At 44.2% G+C, this 9,833-nt stretch overlaps 1 non-coding gene across 1 annotated transcript; it reads right to left on the reverse strand.

Annotated features, from left to right (window-relative positions):
- Positions 1–9,472: 9,472 nt before the first annotated feature.
- On the reverse strand, positions 9,473–9,610 carry LOC119923110. The gene has a single exon (XR_005448765.1). It is a non-coding gene; the product is annotated as a small nucleolar RNA SNORA7 (small nucleolar RNA).
- Positions 9,611–9,833: the final 223 nt, after the last annotated feature.

Genomic DNA, 9,833 nt, shown 5'->3' on the forward strand with positions numbered 1-9,833 from the left:
CCAGTCGACTCTACCTTCACATCTCTAGAATCACCCCTTCCTCTCCACCCAAGCTGTTCCCATGCTGATCCAAGCTCTTATAGCATGCTTTAATTACTGACTCAGCCACTTCCATGGCCTCCCTGCTTCCTGTCTCTACCCTCTCCAGTCCATATGTCATTCTGCTGCCTTAATTATTTCTCTAAAAAAAAACTAAATCCATGTCTCATCACCCATCAAAACCTTCCAATGACTGCCCATCTACCTAGAAACTCCTTACCATGATTTTAAATCAGCTCTCCTCCTTCTACCTTACTTCACTGATCTCCTGCTTCAATCCAGACGACACATTGAGCTCTTTTAAGGACTGCCTGTTCCCTGAGCCTCAATCTCATCTTTCTCACTGCTGACCCCCTGCCTGAATCTTTCTTCTGGCCTGGAACTCCTTCCCCATTCCAAGCACTTCGGACAGTGCTCTGCACACAGTAAGTGCTCAATAAATATGATTGAATGAATGAATCTGACAGACCACCACTCTCCTCATCTTCAAAGCCCTACTAAAATCGTAGAGAAGGAGTGTGGCCTAGTGAAAAGAGCACAAGCCTGGGAGTTAGAGGACCTTGGTTCTAATCCCAGCTCTGTCACTTGTCTGCTATGTGACCGTAGGCAAGTCATTTCTCTTCTCTGGACCTGTTTCCTCATTTGTAAAAATGAGGGATTAAATTCTACTCCCTTCTATCCCCTCAGTTTCCTCATCTGCAAAACTGTGGGATTAAATCCTATTCCCTTCTGCTTAGATTCTGAGCTCCATGTGGGACAGAGGCTCTGTCCAAACTGATAACTTCGTATCTATCCCAGTACTTACAACAGTGCTTGGCACATAATAAGCACTTAATAAATACCATTATTATTATTATCATCGTTATTATATTTCTTCCAAGATGCCTCACTTTCCCCATTAGCTCTCTGTTCTGCATCACCTCTATCAACTTCCATCTACCTCTACCATCACCTTTACTAACTGTATTCTATTGTACTTTCCCACGCACTTAGTACAGTGCTCAGTAACTACCACTGATTGATTCTGTTTGATCACCTTTGCACTTCTGTCTGTACCCTCCCCATTTACCTATATATCCAACTGGAATTCATGTTAATATCTGTCTCCCCTCTGGTCTGTAAACTCCTTTTTTAAAAATGGCATTTATTAAGCGCTTACTACATGCAAAGCACTGTTTTATGCGCTGGGGAGCAGTGTGGCTCAGTGGAAAGAGCACAGGCTTTAGAGTCAACGGTCATGGCTTCAAATCCCGGCTCTGCCACTTGTCAGCTGTGTGACTTTGGGCAAATCACTTAACTTCTCTGTGCCTCAGTTACCTCATCTGTAAAATGGGGATTAAGAATGTGAGCCCCCCATGGGACAACCTGATCACCTTGCAACCTCCCCAGCTCTTAGAACAGTGCTTGCACATAGTAAGCGCTTAATAAATGCCATCATTATTATTATTATTATTACAAGGCGATCAGGTTGCCCCACAGGGGGCTCACAGTCTTCTTCCCCATTGTACTGATGAGGGAACTGAGGCACAGAGAAGTCAAGAGACTTGTCTAAAGTCACACAGCTGACAATTGGCAGAGCCGGGATTCGAACCCATGACCTCTGACTCCAAAGCCCGTGCTCTTTCCACTGAGCCACGCTGCTTCTCCTTGTGGCCAGGGATCCTTCCTAACAATTCTGTTACATTGTACTCTCCCACGCACACAGTACAATGCTCTGCACACAGTAAGCACTTCATAAATGCCAGTGATTGATTCAATCTGATCATCTTCTATCTGGTGCAGCTATTAATGAACACCATAATCACAATTATGGATGGGAAGTCAACTGGGCTCCCACCAAGGACCGGGAGTAAAGAAAGAAAGAAGCAGATGGGATAGACTGGCAGCACCCAGTAATTACCACTGATTGATTGATTGTAAGGGTACACAAAATAGGAAGGGTTCAAGTTGATCGCTTTTGTCTTCTTTAAAAAAAAACACTTCCCTACACAAAATAGGAAGGGTTCGAGTTGATCGCTTTTGTCTTCTCTAAAAAAAAAACACTTCCCTTTAATTCCGGTAGGCACATGCAGTAATTGGAAGATGGGTAAGAAGAGAGTAACACAACCATTTTGTTTCCCTTTCCACACCAGAGGTGTTTCTTGTCTTTATAAAATCTCCAATTCTGATTAATCTGCCTGTAGAACCGGGGGTTCAGTTTGGCTTGTCTGTGATAATCACCTAGCCGTGGAGTTACCAATGAGGCCAATTCATTCTCTGGAATGTAGCAGCACAAGTAATAATGATTGATACTGACAGGGCAGCTTTCATGTAGCAATATCCCTTGCCACCAGCTGTGAGGCAGAAAGAAAGAACACTCTGGAATTCACAACATTCTCATTCAGACTCTGAACACAGACCAAACCCTGTTTTGGGTTATTTTGTTGGTTTAAAGGAGGACATCTTGGGTTATTTTTCTTTTTCCCGTGTTTGTGTGCATGGGAATCTGTGTGCGCTCGTGTGTTTTTAGACTAGATAAAGCCTCACATAGGTAGCACTATAGTTAAGGTCTTGGATAGCTCCCAATCTCCTGGAACTTGAAAAAGTATATTCCCATTTGGGAAGGTTCTACCACCATTACTGAAAATGGGAGAATCTTCCAGGCCAATGCAGAACTGGAATTGAAAAGCTCCTCCTTTTCCTCCTTTCCTCCCCTCCATCCCTAAGAGGCTCTATCGGAAATGGGAAATGGTGGAAGGAGAATCCTAGGTAGTTCATGAGTTTTCCTATGCCTGACTAATTTCCAGATCCCATTTAAAACCAGGATTAATGCTTCTATCCTAATCCTCATCCACCAGTAATTACTGGGCATCCATAGGGAGCTGGGCTCTGTCTGCTGTTCTAGGGGTCTGGTTAAGCAGGTCTGGCCCCTGTCCTCAAGGAGCTTCCCATCAGCCGAGATTAGATGATACCATTTTCTTCATATAGAAATCCCCTGAGTGCATCCCGTAAATCCTTGGACACTCAACCCAGATTTCTGCCTCAACACTTATGTACGTATTTATTATTATCATTAGTAGTAGTAGCAGTAGTAATAATAATGGGATTTTTTAAGCATTTGCTAGGTGCCAAGCACTATAGTCAACACTGGGATAGAGACACAATAATCAGGTCAGACCCGGTCCCTGTCCCACATGGGATTCCCAATCTAAGGGGAAGAGAGCATCGGAACTTCATCCCATTTTAAAGATGAGGAAACTGAAGCATGGAGAAGTCAACTGACCTGCCCAAGGTCACCAAACAGGCAAGTGGCAGATCAGGATTAGAACCCAGGTCCCCTGAGCCCCAGGCCCGTGTTCTTTCCACTGTGCCATGCATCTTTATGCTTTTGTATTTCCACTTAGATGTAATTGATTTTTGCATCTTTCTCCCCTAGATGGTAAGCTCCTTGATGCAAGGATCGTGCCTACTAATTCTCTTGTACTCTCCCAAAGTGCTTAATTCAATGCTCTTAACCAATCAATCAATCAATCAGTTAATGGTATTTATTGAGCACTTACTATGTGCAGAGTACTCTTCTATGCACTTGAGAATTAGCTTTAATTCTATTTGTTCTGATGACACAACACAAATTAATCTGTACATATTTATTACTCTATTTATTTTACTTGTACGTAGTTATTCTATTTATTTTATTTTGTTAATTTGTTTTGTTGTCTGTCTCCCCCTTCTAGACTGTGAGCCCGTTGTTGGGTAGGGACTGTCTCTAGAAGTTCCCAACTTATACTTCCCAAGAGCTTAGTACAGTGATCTGTATACAGTAAGTGCTCAATAAATACGATTGAAAGAATGAATGAGAAACTACAATAGATTAGCAAGACACAGTTCTTGCCCATAATGAGCTTACAGTCTAGAGGGGGAGAAGGACATTAATATAAATAAATAACGCAGTAGGTGCTCAGGAAATATTATTGTTTGATGGACTGAGAGGCTTCAGTTGCTTTTGCAGTAGTGGTTAGTCAGTCAATCATAATCATTGAGCACTTACTGTGTGCAGAGCATTGTACTAAGTGCTTGGGTGAGTACAATATAATGAAATAACAGACACATTCCCCACACGCAATGAGCTTACAGTCTGGTGGTGATGCTAGGGCTGAGGTAAACCTGATTACCTTGTTATCTACCCCAGTGTTTAGAACAGTGCTTGGCACTTAGTAAATGCTTAACAAATACTATTATTATAATTATTATTATTATTATTAACTCAATCAGATATATTCTCTAACTTTCATTTCCAGCATGGTCTAGTGGAAAGAGTATGGGCTTGGGAATCAGAAGACCCGGATTCTAATTCTGCCTCCACCTCTGGCTTCCTGTGTGACCTGGGGAAATCTCAACTTCTATGTGCCTTAAAAAAAGGTATTTGTTAAGCGCTTACTATGTGCCAAGCACTGTTCGAAGTTCTGGGGTAGATACAAAGTAATCAGGTTGTTCCACGTGGAGCTCACAGTCTTAGTCTCTATTTTACAGATGAGGTAACTGAGGCACAAAGAAGTTAAGTGGCTTGCCCAAGGTCACACAGCAGACAAGTGGCAGAGTCAGGATTAGAACCCATGTCCTCTGACTCCCAAGCCCGGGTTGTTTCCACTAAGCCATTCTGCTTAGTTACCTCATCTGTAAAACAGAGATAAAATACCTGTTATACATCTTTCTTACACTGTGAACCTCATATGGGACAGGGACTGTGCCCAACCTCATTATCTTGTATCCTATACAGCATTTTGTAAAGTACTTGGCACATGGTAAGTGCTGAATACCACAATTGTTATTTCTATTTCTATTTTTTGGATTGGGCTGTGCCAATGCACTCATTGTCACTGGGTTGGCTATGCAGAGAAGGTTTGAAGTGCGGAGCACAAAATACCTGGTAGCCTTTCAAACCACCATCGTAATAACAGTAATAATAATAATAATAATAATGGTATTTGTCAAGCGCTTACTATGTGCCAGGCACTGTACTAAGGGCTGGGGCGGATACAAGCAAATCAGGTTGGACACAGTCCCTGTCTAACTCACAGTTTTAATCTCCGTTTTACAGATGAGCTAACCGAGGCCCAGAGAAGTGAAGTGACTTGCCCAAGGTCACCAGCAGACAAACGGCTGAGCTGAGGTCGAACCTTCTGGCTCCCAGGCCTGTGTTCTATCCACTATGCCATGCTGCTTCCCCCAACAAAATGACCAACAAAATAGAAGAGGCTCCTGAATTCATTACCGTGGAGGCGTGCGGTGAGAAGTAGGGTGGAAGAAGCAGGGGGCGGGGTGAGTGCGAAAGAAGAGGGAGAGATAGAGTGTAGTATAAATCCACCGGGACCATTCCAAAATGGAAAACTTCTGTTTCACTAATAAATTGGTAATAGATTTCCCATTACGTTCGTTGTTTCAGCCGACGGGCTTTTGCTATAATGAAATTCCACTGGGCAGGGAGTAATATTTGAAGGATATAGGAAGGTTACAAAGGATAGTTTATTGCTAGCTATCGTACTTGCAATGTCATGGTCCTCATCATTGCCTTCAAAGCAGTCAATCACCTTGCCCCCTCCTACCTCTCCCCACTACTCTACTACTCCAACCCAGCCCACACACTTTGCTCCTCTAAATGCTAACCTTCTCACTGTGCTTCCTTCTCATCTATCTCACCACCGACCCCTCGCCCACATCCTGCCACTGGTCTGGAACACCCTCCCTCCTCAAATCCGACAGACAATGACTCTCCCCCCATTCAAAGCCTTATTGAAGGCCCATCTTGTCCAAGAGGCCTTCCCTGACTAAGCTCTCCTTTCTTCTTTTCCCACTCCCTTCAGCGACACCCTGACTTGCTTCCTTTATTCATTCCCCATCTCAGCCCCACAACATTTATTTCCTCACCTGTAATTTATTTATTTATATTAGTGTCTGTTTTCCCCTCTAGACCATAAGCTCACTGTGAGCAGGGAATGCTCTGTTTATTGCTACATTGTAGTCTCCCAAGCACTTAGTTCAGTGCTCTACACATGGTAAGCCACACTGCTTCTCTACAACACAGCAACAACTGAGAGTCAGTTGCTGTGGGTGGATCAGTAGGACAACACACATTCAAGAAAAGCGGGGCTCTTCTCAAGCAGAAGCTCTGTAAGAATTGTGAGACACAGAAACAACCCCCCAACCCCCCGGCCCCCAAACCCCTCCAAAACGAAACAAAAATAATCCAGCACCAGGCACTGTGAACAACGAGTTCAAAAGCACAGCAGGGAAATCTAGTGGAAAGCCCATGAATCTTAAGAATTGAGAGACCTGGTTTGAGTTGCAGCTCTGCCACTTGTCTCCTGTGTGACCTTGGTTTTTGCACACACACACACACAAACACACACACACACACACACACACTATCCTTTGCTTTAATTATTATATTAAGAACTGCCAGGAACAAAAGAAAAAAAGAATAATAAGGGGAAGAAGAGGGGAAGATGATAACCTAGAAGCTGATAAGTGTGTTCTGGGGTGTGTTCAGGGGTAATTAATAATAATAATAATAATAGTAATAATAATAATAATGATAATGGCATCTATTAAGCGCTTACTATGTGCACAGCACTGTTCTAAGTGCTGGGGAGGTTACAAGATGATCAGGTTGTCCCTCGTGGGGCTCACAGTCTTCATCCCCATTTTACAGATGAGGTCACTGAGGCACAGAGAAGTTAACTGACTTGCCCAAAGTCACACAGCTGACAATTGGCAGAGCTGGGATTTGAACCCATGATCTCTGACTCCAAAGCTCGGGCTCTTTCCACTGAGCCACATTGTAATTGAATTCCTGTCAACAGGAAATAGGTTAGTTGGTGAAAACAAGTTAGTTTAGCTCCTGAAATGGACAGTTAAGACCAAAATAAACAGATTTTGTGATCTCTGGCCACTCTTTGGATGACTTCTTGGAAACTTATTCTGTAATTTCCACCTGGAACTGAGACGACTAGAAACTTTTGGCAGCTGGCCCTCAGGACTCAATCTTTTCAGCCAAGGCTTTAGTAGCTGCTTCTCCCTTCTTTGAGAGCAGTTGAGTCAGGTCACAACTACCCCTTGTTTGCTTTCTGGGCATTTTTATTGCTTCTCCTCTGAAGGTTTGGAGGGTCCCTAGTTAATCCATCTATTAATCTATTTAATTCAATTTAATTGAGAAGCAACTTGGTTTAGTGGATAGAGCACAGGTTTCTGAATCAGAAGGACCTGGGTTCTAATTCCAACTCTGCCACTTATCTGCTGTGTGACCTAGGGCAAATCACTTTACTTCTCTGGGCCTCAGTTACCTCATCTGTAAAATGGGAATTAAGAGTGTGACAGGGACTGGATCCAACCTAATTAACTTGTACCTACTTCAGTGCTTAGGACAGTGCTTGGCCTTATTATTATCATTATTATCATTATCATTATTGTTATTATTATTATTATCATTATTATTATTGTTATGTGTTCACAGAGTGCTAAGCACTTTACTAAGCAGTTGCAGATTTGAACAGGAGAAAGGATAGTGGCTAGACCACAGGACTGGGAGTCAGTAGATCATGGGTTCTAATCCTCGCTCTGCCACTTGTCTGCTGTGTGACCTTGGGCAAGCCACGTCACTTCCCTGGGCCTCAGTTACCTCATCTGTAAAATGGGGAGCGAGACTGTGAGCCCCATGTGGGACAGGGACTGTGAAGAACCGGATTTGCTTGTATCCATCCCAGTGCCTAGTAATAATAATAATAATGTTGGTATTTGTTAAGCACTTACTATGTGCCAAGCACTGTTCTAAGTGCTGGGGTAGATACAAGGTAATCAGGTTGTCCCATGTGAGGCTCACAGTCTTCATCCCCATTTTACAGATGAGGTAACAGGCACAGAGAAGTTAAGTGACTTGCCCGAGGTCACACAGCAGACAAGTGGCAGAGCCGGGATTAGAACCCACGACAGTACAGTGCCTGGCACATAATAAGCACTTAACAAATACCATAATTATTATTACTATTATTCCCTTCCTTCAGGGAGTACGCAATTTAATATGAGGAGTGGCAGGTGGATACAAATGATTTATGAATAATGGAAGGATCTAACAGGAAGTAGAGCAAATGCTTCAGGTGGCCCAGACCCAGACTCGTGGTAACTCAATCGACCAAAGCCTGGGGAGGGGTGGGAGTTACGCCAGGGGCAATCCCCCCAAATCAGTCTCATTCTAGCTCAATCAAATCCCATTGGTGCAGCTAGTGAGCAGCAGAATGGAATGATTTGAGATTCACCTCCTCCTTGGAGCCTTCTTGGTTGTTAGGAGTCCTCCAGGCTGGGAAGCGGGTAGGAAAAAACATAAATGCAAACCGTCTCTTTAGCTCTCCTTAGTGGACCCCAAGCTGTTGCCTCCATACTTCACGCCGCTGCCTGGATTGTCTTTTTCCAGAAATGCTCTGGGCATGTTACTCCCCTCCTCAAAAATCTCCAGTGGCTACCAATCAATCTGCGCATCAGGCAGAAACTCCTCACCCTGGGCTTCAAGGCTGTCCATCACCTCGCCCCCTCCTACCTCACCTCCCTTCTCTCCTTCTCCAGCCCACCCCGCACCCTCCGCTCCTCTGCTGCTAATCTCCTCACCGTGCCTCGTTCTCACCTGTGCCGTCGTCGACCCCTGGCCCACGTCATCCCCCGGGCCTGGAATGCCCTCCCTCTGCCCATCCGCCAAGCTAGCTCTCTTCCTCCATTCAAGGCCCTACTGAGAGCTCACCTCCTCCAGGAGGCCTTCCCAGACTGAGCCCCTTCCTTCCTCTCCCCATCACCCCCCTCTCCATCCCCCCCATCTTACCTCCTTCCCTTCCCCACAGCACCTGTATATATGTATATATGTTTGTACGTATTTATTACTCTATTTATTTATGTTTTTCACTTGTACATATTTATTCTATTTATTTTATTTTGTTAATATGTTTTGTTTTGTTGTCTGTCTCCCCCTTCTAGACTGTGAGCCCACTGTTGGGTAGGGCCCATCTCTATATGTTGCCAACTTGTACTTCCCAAGCGCTTAGTACAGTGCTCTGCACACAGTAAGTGCTCAATAAATATGATTGATTGATTGATTGATTGCCTCCGCAATGCCAATATAAGTTGGGGTAATAATGGTGGTCTCTGTTAAGTGCCTACTGTGTGCACTGTATTAAGCCCTGGGGTCTTGTGTTGTTTTATGCTGTCGAGTCATCTCTGGCCCATAGCGACGCCATGAACACATCTCCCCCAGAACGCCCCACTTCCATCTGCAATCGTTCTGGTAGTAGATCCAGAGAGTGTTCTTGGTAAAAATTTGGAAGTGGTTTTTCACTGCCTCCTTTCCCAAGGTAAACTTGAGTCTTTGCCCTCGGCTCTCTCCCATGCCTCAGCTGCTCAGCACAGGTGAATTTTGACTTGTAGCAGATTGCCTTCCACTCATTAGCTACTGGCCAAGCTAGGAATGGAATGGGTAGGCCTCTGCTTGACTCTCCCTCCCGTAGTCGAGATTGGTAGAGTACTGGAAACTCTCCAAGTGTGACCCTGAGAGGGGTAGCCCTGGCGTAGATACAAGATAATCAAAGTCCCTGTCTACATGGAGCTCACATCTAAGTAAGTAGGTCCCTATTTTACAGATGAGGAAACTGAGCCACAGAGTCAGTCAGTCAATCGCATGTATTGTGTGCTTACTGTGTGCAGAACATTATACTAAGTGTTTGAGAGAGTATGCAATAACAATGTAACAGACATATTCCTTTCCCACAACAAGCTTACAG

Source organism: Tachyglossus aculeatus, unplaced genomic scaffold (genome assembly GCF_015852505.1).
Source record: "Tachyglossus aculeatus isolate mTacAcu1 unplaced genomic scaffold, mTacAcu1.pri scaffold_144_arrow_ctg1, whole genome shotgun sequence".
In the NCBI taxonomy this organism is placed as follows: Eukaryota; Metazoa; Chordata; class Mammalia; order Monotremata; family Tachyglossidae; genus Tachyglossus; species Tachyglossus aculeatus.